The sequence below is a fragment of the Bos mutus genome, chromosome 2 (genome assembly GCF_027580195.1).
Source record: "Bos mutus isolate GX-2022 chromosome 2, NWIPB_WYAK_1.1, whole genome shotgun sequence".
NCBI classification, from domain to species: domain Eukaryota; kingdom Metazoa; phylum Chordata; class Mammalia; order Artiodactyla; family Bovidae; genus Bos; species Bos mutus.
In genome coordinates, this window is record NC_091618.1 from 26,237,801 (window position 1) to 26,249,949 (window position 12,149).

General features: G+C 40.5%; 1 protein-coding gene across 2 annotated transcripts in view; it reads left to right on the forward strand.

The window, feature by feature from the left end:
* Positions 1 to 12,149, forward strand: part of EPHA4 (EPH receptor A4) — a 161,887-nt gene that overhangs the window by 21,143 nt on the left and 128,595 nt on the right. The window lies entirely within an intron of this gene.

The window sequence follows — 12,149 nt, forward strand, 5'->3', positions numbered from 1 at the left end:
ACCTGGGTTTGATCTCTGGGTTGGGAAGATCCTCTGGAGAAGGGAAAGGCTACCCACTTCAGTATTCTGGCCTGGAGAATTGGGGTTGCAAAGAGTTGGACATGACTAAGCGACTTTCACTCACCCCGTAGGTATCCTTAGGATTAAATAAGACAATGTAAGTCTTGCTAGGAAGTGACATCTATTCAGTGGTCAGTAAAATAGAGCAAATAGAAATTTGAGTAAATAGATTTGAGAAATTTGAGAGTAAATAGAAATTTGTATTATTTTTATTTTGAATTTTTAACAAATAACCGATTGATATTAGCCTATGTATTCTCTTTTCCTCTTTCTTTCTGACTATATCTCTTTCTCTCTTTCCGCTTATTCTTAGCAGATTTTAGGATTATAATTAATACATAAAGTTAAGATAGTTTTCCATCTTTTATTAGCATTGCAGAAAGTGTGCAGAGACTCTAGCTTTTACTTTGCAAATTTGAAAGGTTTCACCATTAAAACTGGCTCTAGATTAATCACTTAGGATTTAGACACTTCTTTTCTGTATATTTGCTAGACTTCGGTAAAAACAAAAATGCAACAACCACAACAAGGAAATTGACTCTGAGACCTCATTCCATTGCTTTCCCAGTCACATAAATGACTCTCCAGTCCATAGTGGACATGTTCTCTGAATGTGGGCTGTTCCCATCTCTGCTGGGTGGAAGGCACAGATGCCATGTTGCTCTCCTCCATAATTACACTATTGAGCTTTCTCATTACTTGTGTATATCTTAAACATAGAAGCTAAAGGCAGTGGGATATTCAGCCTAGAGTCAGTGCACAGGCATGGTTGAGCTAGGCATAAATCGGGATCCTGCTTGTTAATGAGGATCTAGTTGAGACCGTTTTTATTATTAATCTCATTAGGAAAAGCTGGGTTTCACTGCAGCACCTCTGAGTTGTGATGCTTTGCTTTTTTTTTTTTTTTTTAACTGAGGGAGAAAAAATGTGAAATGACAGATTCACTGTTCTAGAAACATCTGGTGTTCTTAGAGCCACGACTTTGACATCATAATGTGTAAATATTTTATATTGGTTTGGAGGATGGGTAAGTTTCATTTTGTTCATTTCAAATTATTCTGTGGGCTACATGGAAACAAAACGAGGACCAGAGGACAGGTACTGCCTCAGTATAAGGAAAGACCCATCTGATATTTTGAACTGGACCGAAGTGGATGTGATGACTTTTGAGAAGATGAGTTCTCTTTTAGAGTGGGTGTTCACACTGGCTGGATGACCCTAGGGCATTTAACTATATATTCTTGCAGTAAGAGATTGGAGATTTTGTGTTTTTGTTTTTTTTTTTAATCTTTTGAATTTATTTATTCTTTTTATTTTGTGGTTGCCCTGAGTCTTCTTTACTATGTGCAGGCTTTCTCTAGTTGCAGCAAGCAGGGGCTACTCTTCATTGCTGCGTGTGGGCTTCTCGTTGTGGTGGCTTCTCTAGTTGGGGAGCACAGGCTCTTCACACATGGGGCTCAGTAGTTGGAGTTCGCCGGCTCAGTAAGCAGCTCGCAGGCCCTAGAGCATGGGCTCAGTAGTGGTGTCACATGGGCTTAGTTGCTCTGTGGCACATGGAATCTCTCCAGACCAGGAATTGAACCTGTGTCCCCTGCATTTGCAGGAGGATTCCTTGCCTGCAATATGGGAGGCCTGGGTTCAATCCCTGGGACAGGAAGATCCCTTGGAGAAGGGAATGGCTACCCACTCCAGGATTCTTGCCTGGAGAATTCCATGGACAGAGCAGACTGGTGGGGTAATAGCCCATGAGGTCGCAAAGAGTTGGGCATGACTGAGCAAATCGCACTTTCATTTCTTTTTTTTTTCCCTTCTACTGCGTCACTGGAGAAGTCTGACCCTGTGTTTCTTAAAAGGGGCACCATTGTAATTTTGGGCAGGATGATTCTTCCCTGAGTGCAATATTTATCAAGGCTTGTGAATCCATCCTGTGCATGGTGGATATGCACTTTGCAAGGCATTTGGTGTCCTGAGGAGTCCCTGGGTAGTAGATACCTGTGGCATCCTCTAATCACTGTGACAGGCTAGATCTTCCCTTCACTTGTTCAGTTGCCTCACATATGGATACTGATCTCAATGGCAAACTTCTGGATTAGACAAACTGTAAGATAATTTATAGCTCTTAAGATTCCAAGATAGTAGGATAGTTCTTGTTACAAAGGTTGCATATTTCCTATAGGGTAGGTAGCCCAGGTTTAGGATCCTGTAGTTGTAGGCAATCGGAGAAGGCAATGGCATCCCACTCCAGTACTCTTGCCTGGAAAATCCCATGGATGGAGAGCCTGGTAGGCTGCAGTCCATGGGGTCGCTAAGAGTCAAACACGACTGAGTGACTTCCCTTTCACTTTTCACTTTCATGCATTGGAGAAGGAAATGGCAACCCACTCCAGTGTTCTTGCCTGGAGAATCCCAGGGACGGGGGAGCCTGGTGGGCTGCTGTCTATGGGGTCACACAGAGTCGGACATGACTGAAGTGACTTAGCAGTAGCAGCAGCAGTTGTAGGCAATGGCACCCCACTCCAGTACTCTTGCCTGGAAAATCCCATGGATGGAGGAGCCTGGTAGGCTGCAGTCCATGGGGTTACCAAGAATCGGAGTCGACTGAGTGACTTCACTTTCACTTTTCACTTTCATGCATGTAAATGTACACCATAGCATCACAAAGTTAGATCATCTGTTTCCCCAATAGGCACCAATTATAGGAGGAGATGGGGATGTCTTCTGGAAGAAACTACTCACATTTAATAAAAGCGTCTGTAACGATGACCATCAACCAAGTTCCCTACTAACTTACTTACTTCTAAAACAGCTTTATCAGGCAGGTAGAGTGTTATCATCCCCATTTTACAGTTGGGAAGGCTGAGTCATGGAAGGATGCCCAGGGTTCTGTACCGCTACTCAAAGTGATTTGAAACCAGGTAGACTGGCTCCAGCCTCTAAGTTCCCAACTCTGTGCCATACTTTTCCCGGGTAAGAACTGTTAGAAATCAAGAAACATCCTCCTAAGTTAACTTAACAATATGGAATCTGCTTTGCATTCTTACAAGGTAAGAAGAACATTTTAAATGCCTGAGTTATAAACTTATGTAAACAGTGTCCTGTATTGACTCCAAGATTTGGCAAATATTCCTCTGTCACAATGGGTGGCCTTTGTATTATTTCAGATGGCCTGGCAAAGAGGAAAATGTGACTTTGCAATTGTTAAAGCTGAAGACCTTGTCATAGAATGTATTACTGAGCAAATTATTCTTATTTTGACTCTGAATCACAGCACAGAGGGAGGTTATAAGCATAGACCCAAGTCTATACAAGATAGAACATCATCTCCTCTTAACTGGAGGATAGCTGAACCGAATAACTTTTAATTTCTCAGAGGTGGTACGATAAATCCAAGGGCTATTTACCTGGAAAATCAATCTAAAAAGAGGATGTACTTTTAATAATCTAAATGTTGGATTTGTGCTTTTATGCTGGTTCAGATACCGTATTTATTTGCAAATGTGTGCAGGAAAAAAATGGCAATGGAATCTTTTGTAATGCAATTCATTTCTGCAGTTGGGTGCAAGGAGAAAAAAGGTGGGGTCAGCATTGGAAATGGTGGCAAACGTGGTTCCTTCAGTACCTACACAGCTATTCATCCTCCTTCCCTCGTGTTGCTACCTCGTGGCTTCAGTGAAAATGGCTCACCTTTCAACACCTAACACCAGCTGTATCCTGAATTGTTCTGTTATGCAAGTCTCAAAAATTCTTTTTTTTTTTTCAGAGGGGGTCCTAAATCATTTAGAACCAGGTTTTCTGTTGCTTGCAACACAATGCTAATTGATAAAGGAGGTCATTAATTTAACATGCAAACCAGTTTTCTATACACAAATGTTTCACATAGGAAATATAGTAGGTGGCTCAGACAGGAAAGAATCTGCCTGCAATGCCAGAGACCCTGGTTTGATCTCTGGGTCAGGAAGACACCCTGGAGAAGGGAATGGCAACCCACTCCAGTATTCTTGCCTAGAAATTCCATGGACAGACCATGGGGTTACAAAGAGTCAAACACAACCGAGCAACTAACACAACACAAAGCTGAGTAGTTGGATTCCCAGGTGGCACAATGGTAAAGAATGTGCCTGCCATTGCAGGAGACACAGGAGACACCAGTTCAATCCCTGAGTCAGGAGGATCCCCTGGAGGAGGAAACGGTAACCCACTCCAGTATTCTTGCCTGGAAAATCCCATAGACAGAGGAGCCTGGTGGGCTACAGTCCATGTGGTCGTAGAGAGTCCAGCATGGCTGAATGACTAAGCACACACACAGGCACACAAGCTGAGTAGTAACTTTTCCAAAAGATTTCTTCCTAGTCTTGTAAATAACAGAAACATATTGGAGGCTATTTTTGCGCTCCCTTCTTAGCCTGATGGCAAGATAGACTAGTTTAGTTTGGTTCTATTGCTGACAGAAACCCTCTTCCATACTGTGGCTTGGTGAAGTGGGATGTCTTTCTTCTTAGAGCTAAAGAATATTCAAACTGGAAGGAAGTCCTTTATTTAATTCATGCTTTTCATTTTCCAGATGAGGAAACTGAGGCTCAGATTAATAAAGTATATAATAAGTTAATAAAGAGGTACAAACTTCAGTTACAAAATAAATGAGTCACAGAAATGAAATGTACTGGGTGGAGAATATTGTCAAGAATAATGTAATATCTTTGCATGGTGACAGATGGTAACTAGACTTGTCATGGTGATCATTTTGTGATGTATAGAAATATCCTTGTGTTGTACACCAGGATCTAACGTAATGGTTTAAGTCAATTATACTTCAAACAGGGCTTCCCTGGTGGCTCAGACAGTAGAGAATCTGCCCACAATGCGGGAGACCTGGGTTCGATTCCTGGGTTGGGAAGATCCCCTGGAGGAGGGCATGGCAACCCACTTGCCTGGAGAATCCCCATTGACAGAGAAGCCTACAGCCCTTGGGGTTGCAAAGAGTCCGACGCGACTGAGTGACTAACACTTCCACTTTCACTTTCATAGCTGCTGTGTACCGTGGGGCATTCTACTTATTGGAGTACCTAAGTATGGTTTAAAAGCGTGTTGAAAGGAACTGATGAATCACAAAGTTATTGTGATCAGAAAAGAAAAAACATCATGAGAAATTCATGGTTTTTTGTAGAAAAATATGGTAGTACCGTAGGCAAGTAAAAAAGACTGGCCAAATCATCTCTAATGTCACCACATAATGAGTCATACTTACTGTTTTGGTTTCTGTGCTTCCAGGTTTTGGTGTGTGCCCAGGCACGCATGCTCAGCGAGTTACCCATCATATGGAATGACGATAAAATACAACTTCATAACACGACTTTTAAGGGCCACAGAGATGTCTGTTACTTGGATAAGGCACACTTTCTTCACCTGTCCTCTATTGAGATGTCTGTTACTTGGATAAGGCACACTTTCTTCACCTGTCCTCTACTGTTGGGATTTTAGGTTGCTTTTGGTGTGGCGTACTAACACTGTGGATATCCTTAAGCAACATCTTCAAATATAGGCTGAATTATTTTCTAATAACTGTTGGTTTGAAAAATGTGCAGTTTTAGAGGCTTTGATATTATTGAAAAAGACACAGTTTTGAGATAACGTGCTTACCTAAGCTTGAAACAATGAGAAACAGCATACCTTCAGTGAGATCATATGATAATTTCCATACAATCCTCATTAATGCAGTGAACTCCAAAGTGGAGGTAGTTTTACTCATTAGCACTTGCATGTGATAAAACTTCTTTTAAGGCTTTTGCCTACAGATGCTTTCTTTTCATCCTAAAAAAAAAGCAATTAACTTTTAAGCTTATTTTAAACAAAGATAGGATTCATTGGCTATCTGTGATAGCTGATTGTAACTACCCTCTAATATGAAGGATGTATGTGTTTGTGTGTGTTCAGTGTGTGTGTGTGTTCAATCACCTCTGACTCTTTCGTGACCTAACAGAGTGTAGCCTACAGACTCCTCTGTCCATGAAATTTTCCAGCAAGAATACTGGAGCCATTTCCTGCTCTAGGGGATCTTCCTACCTAGGGATTGAACTCACATTTCTTGCATCTCCTGCATTGGCAGGTGGATTCTTTACCATTGTGCCACCTGGGAAGCCCAATATAAAGGATCCTCTTTGATATAAATGATTATATAGTATAGTCACCTGAAGTACATTATTGCCTCTAAATCTCCTTTAAATTTTCTCTCCTACTATCTAACGAACATCATTGCTTTGGAAACTCAGAGAATCACTGCCTTTCATAAAGGCATTGTGAAAGTGAGCTTGATGAGGCTGATTGCTTCATATAATTCCTGAGTTACTGTTTTCTTAATAGTTTTACAGTGTGCCTTCAGGGCTTCAGCAACTGGAAAGGAAAATGACGTCATGGACTATGTGTGGGCTTTAAACCCTGTCCACTCTCAGAAATCAGCTTTTCAAATTCCTGAAGGATTGGCTAATTCTCCCTCTTTATGAGTTCAATGCACCGATTCACTGATTGCTGTGTAATCAATTGTTTCTTTGGCCTTAAAATCCATCTTGTCACACTCCAGAGATTTAACACCCTTAAACTGGGCCATCCAAGAGCCTATACGAGCATTCCCTGCACTTATCTCCTAGGACCGACTTGCTCACCATGGGATATTAATTATGCAGTTTAGTTTTAAGATAAACACTGCAAGTTATTTCTCCAGTTGCATGGATGGGATATGGAAAAACATTGCATTCTTTCTTTCCCACCTTCATCAATTCCTTTGGCCTCTATCTTTCTCAGTGAAGCGTTCCTGCACACATTGGCTTTAAACTGGAAGATCCTGTCATTTGGAAATAGTGTCTCCAAGGACAGTGAAACCTTGCATGCATTTCCTCAGACCTATAACATTCATTCTTCTTTCCGCAACTCATCTTTTAGTGATGTGAAAAAATAAAAGCTTGCTAGTTTTGATGGATGTTCCCCTGTTAAATGAATTATCACATTTTATTTATGAAACAAATCCTGGTCATTATAGAGCATCTGGAAAATGAGAGAAGGAAATACACACAGAAAACCAGAAGTCACGTTTGGCATCGCCCCTGTACCCATCCTCTGGCCTCTTGCTGTCCTTGCCTCAGTGCAGAATGATGTTTCTCTGTTTGCCTGGTGGGACTTCCTTTTCCTTTCTCCTGCCAGTGCAAGACAAGAAAGTGCTTCATTAGAATCACCTGCTTCCTGGGTAGGTGATTCGTTTTGCTGTTGTAGGCTGCATTCCTGTCCTGCTTGGCGTGATTATTGGCATCTTCATGTCTGTGGTGTTGCAGCTTCCCACGGACTTTATTGGCCCAGAAACACCAGCTACTCCTTTCTCTTTCCAGCTCGGCATTCCAGTTCCCCAATGGGACCAGCACCTTTGGCTGGAACCCCAAAATCCTCTATGGATGCGCTTGCTGATCCCTTCCCATAGAGAGTTGCGCCCTATTTGTCAATCCCACAGAATCTTGTTTTGAATCATCAGGAACTTGAATGTGGGTTGCCTATCCAACTGCCAGGGTGGTACCTTCTGATTACGCTATCTCTAGCTGCTTCTAGCTGGGAGTTCTGAGAGTTTGATGTTGTCCCCAATCAAGACTTGGTTCTTCATGATATTTTGGACATGAATTTGGTCACTTTCTTTAGATCTAGTCTCCTGGGAGTCATCTCCCTCTGCTGCCTGTGTCAGTGAAGTTTTACATGTCTGAACAGCCAACCCATCAAAGAGAAGCGGCTCTGTGCCATGGAAAATGTTTAAGTAGAAACTAGAGGGAGTCTTTAGTAAGAGAAGCCTCAGCAAGTATCCCACACTGGAGAGAAGGACCGGAATAACTACTCTGATCCCTTATAATTTTAAGATTATTATAATTCAACAGTAATTGCCTCTCCCACTCACAGATTCAGTAAAAATTCTCTTGTTTATTTTTCTGATCCTATGATGAGAGCACAGATTGGTATAGAAGGCTTGCTGAATTCCCTGAATGTAAAATCACATTTTAAAAATGTCATATTCTACAAAAGGAGGGAAAAATAATGTGTTAATCAGAAGTGTGACTATTTGGTAATTTAGATTGTCTTGGCCAAAATATTTAAAATATGTATTGATCCTATTTACTTCTATCAGATATCAAGACAACTAAGGGAGGTTTGATTCACTAGCTATAATTTATCACCAGTTGGATGTATATTCGTTTTGTTTTGCATGTGGAAACTTGAGTCATCTCAAGAGCAGTGGCTGGATATTTTGCTATGAATAGAGAGTATTTATTGAATTTATTAATTAAGAAAAGTATCTCATAAAAATGGACAAGTGCTAATAAATGAAGTGATATTTAGGCATAATGACAAGTCTGTTCCCTCTTCTCTCTGGTCCTCCAGGCCCATCCAGCCTTTATGATGTAGGCTGGATTATAGAATTATAATGGGAAACCCATAGGCTGGGATTATTCGTCTTCCTAACCCTGAGTGTTGATCATGTGACCCTCCCACTCTGAAGTCACCCTTGACTTTTACCTCTGACCCTGCAGGGCAAGGTGGTCCAGAGTCTTTCATGTTTTCTCTCTTTAATGCTTCAGTGCTGTAAGAAGCAACCTCAGGGCTTCTGTCCACAGGATTCCACTGCCCAACAGGCTTCCCTGCCTGTCACTGTTAGACACCTCCTTCAAGGCCCTCTCAAGCAGCACTTTCCCTTTGAACTCTCCTGAGAGTTTTGATTGTGCTTCTTAATGTTGCTTATACTTTCTATTAACATACTCTTACTTTTCACAGCACAGTGTATTAGTCAGTGAGTCAGCTCCCTACTGCTTATTACCTGTTTGACTTTTCAGCAAATCAACTTATTTCTCTGTGCTTGATTTACTTGTATATTAAAGGCAGATAGTAATAGTGCTTCCTCCACAGGTGGTTGTATGGATTAGACATGTAAATACTTGCAAAGCACCTGAACCATATCTGGAACATAGTAACTACTCAGTAAAAATAAGCTCTTACCACTACTACTACTACTACTACTAGTTGTTATGGTCTTGTTTCAAGGCCCAGAGCGTGGTAAGCAGCACTTTAGCTGTATTTCAGACTCCACTTTCCTTTCAGTTTCCCCTTCAGTTTGATGCCTTTGTGCAGTGAACAACCTATGCAACTGTACATGACGGTTCAGTCAGAATCTATGTTCTTCCAGGCCTCAGTGTATTTTCCATTTATCTTTGCATCTCTTCTAGTCCCTAAAATATAGTACCCAGAGTTCTATTCTGTCCCGGTACTCCATATATGATCACTGAGATGAATGAATAAACAATGTAAAAAGAAAAATGTCACTGCAGTTTTGTTTGTTTCTAAGAGGCCTATTGATTTTTAAAGCACGCTCACAGAGTGCATCATGTCTTTTCAGTAAGAAATCACTCTTTGTCACCATCTTGTTACAGTACTAGATATGTCATAAATTTAAAGAGTGTAATTGAGGGTAAATTTTCTGTGGGTTTATTTACTAGATCAAAGAGTGACTTCAACTTTCAGCACTTATTTTATTTGCCAGCATAATCTCAGGGGTTTAGTCAAGTGCCAAGAAAAAAAGTTAATCATCTGAATTATGTGGAATCTAGCAAATCACTTTTTTCTTTTGGGGGAGGGGAGTAAAAAGGGCTTTGAGTCTTTATCTCCCTTCAGCAAATCCAAATGATTATAAAAGTAAGAATAAAATTCTAGTAATTAATCTAATAGCTCTAGGCTGCTAATCATTTTGGAAAAGTTGACATTACCCAGAATATACTGGTTATCCTTATTGCTTGTCATTGATATATAATTCAATTGATTTTCACACTTTTTACATTCCAGAATGAAATACAGCTTTTGTCATGTCACTAGATTGGAATTCTTTGACAATACATTAACATGCCAAAAATAATATTACACACAAGAATAATGTAGAAATAAATTACAGGTAGAGCTGTATCCCTAAGGAGATTTTCATTTGTGTTTTAGAATAGAAGACTTATAACCCTTTTCACACATCTATTTCATTCCAGTATGTTTTAGACTCTTAGTTCAATTCAATAAATTACTCATTTTGTGCTTGCTGTATGCTAGACATTCAGTTTTGCTGAGCAGTGTACTTACACCAAAGTCTGTGTAACTCTCAAGTACAGCATGATTTTATTTCAGAGTGCCCATACAGAGACTTTTATGCAAATAGATCCTTGAAAGTGGTCACCTTGACAGTGTTATAGAATTAATATATTGCTGCTATGACTTGAAAATTTTGGGATTGCCTTTTTAAAAATCCCTGTCTTCTTTTCAGATGTGCTTGGTACTGGATAATTGTGTGCTTTAAGATGGATTTCATTTTTGGAAATCAAATAATTTATAGACAGGGTTGTGGTAGGTGAGGAGATCAATCATTTTGTGTTATATATAGTTGTTAATTCAAGAACAATGAGTGATTGCATTGTAACAAATTCTTTTCATGAGTAATCCTACTGTGAATACAGCTTCAAAAGAAGTGTTTGCAGCCATGGTTAAATTAGTGGAATAAGGGTGCGGTCCAGCATTCTTGGCTTTAGCTGTCAATCATAGTGTAACCTCTATGAGATCAAAGGTGAAGGTGAGGTGAAGTCACTCAGTCGTGTCCGACTCTTTGCGACCCCGTGGACTGTAGCCTACCAGGCTTCTCCGTCCATGGGATTCTCCAGGCAAGAATACTGGAGTGGGTTACCATTTCCTTCTCCAGGGGATCTTCCCAACCCAGGGATCGAACCCTGGTCTCCCGCATTGGAGGCAGATGCTTTAACCTCTGAGCCACCAGGGAGATCAGGTCTAGTTAATTCCTTCTTGAATCCTCAGAATCCTAGAACTGAGCCTGGTATGTACTTGCTGTTGAAATGAATGAGTGAATGAATGGAAACTTGCATGAATGAATGTAAACAGCAGTTCACAAATGCACTCATAGGCCCTTGGGTATATAGCAGTTTATCTTGTTTATTTTATTAATTTATTTTTTAATTTTCTGCCATTGCTTTAAATCATTTGTGTTAAGGTCACCATGCACACTTGTTGAGAATCTGGCTCTATGTTAACCTCTTTTCTTGCAGTATTTCTTTGTAGCTTTACAACCTGGTGAAGGTAGTGGCTGTCATTATTCCTTTTTTCATAGATAAGGAAAGTCAGGCCCAGAGAACAAAGCAACTTGCCCAAAGCCACACAGCTAGTAAATGTGGAGTCTGGACTCAACCTGAGAAGTCTGGCTATTGATTTACACTCTACACCATGATGCTATGCTTTCTTTCAATGTGTCTTTGTTTTTCTGGTTGGATACATGTTCTCACATTATACTTTGAATCGTCCTAAATTGGGATTATAGAAATCCTTTTCAAAAGTTTGATTTGGTCAAATTGAAAGATTTGACCAAATTATATTTTATAATCAGTTCAGTTCAGTCACTCAGTCATGTCCGACTCTTTGTGACCCCATGGACTGCAGCATGCCAGGCTTCCCTGTTCATCAACAATGCCTGGAGCTTACTCAAATGCATGTCCATCAAGTTGGTGATGTGATCCAATCATCTCATCCTCTGTCCTCCCCTTCTCCTCCTGTCTTCAATCTTTCCTAGCATCAGGGTCTTTTCAAATGAGTCAGTTCTTCACATCAGGTGGCCAAGCTATTGGAACTTCCAGGTTCAGCATCAGTCCTTCCAATGAATATTTAGGACTAATTTCCTTTAGAATTGTCTGGTTTGATCTCCTTGCAGTCCAAGGGACTCTCAAGAGTCTTCTCCAACACCACAGTTCAAAAGCATCAATTCTTCAGCACTCAGCTTTCTTTGTGGTCCAGCTCTCACATCCATACATGAAGACTGGAAAAACCGCAGCTTTGACTAGATGGACCTTTGTTGGCAAAGTAATGTCTCTGCTTTTTAGTATCCTGTCTAGGTTGGTCATAGTTTTTCTTCCAAGGAGCAAGCATCTTTTAATTTCATGGCTGCAGTCACCATCTGCAGTGATTTTGGAGCCCAAGGAAATAAAGTCTGTCACTGTTTCCACTGTTTCCCCATCTATTTGTCATGAAGTGAT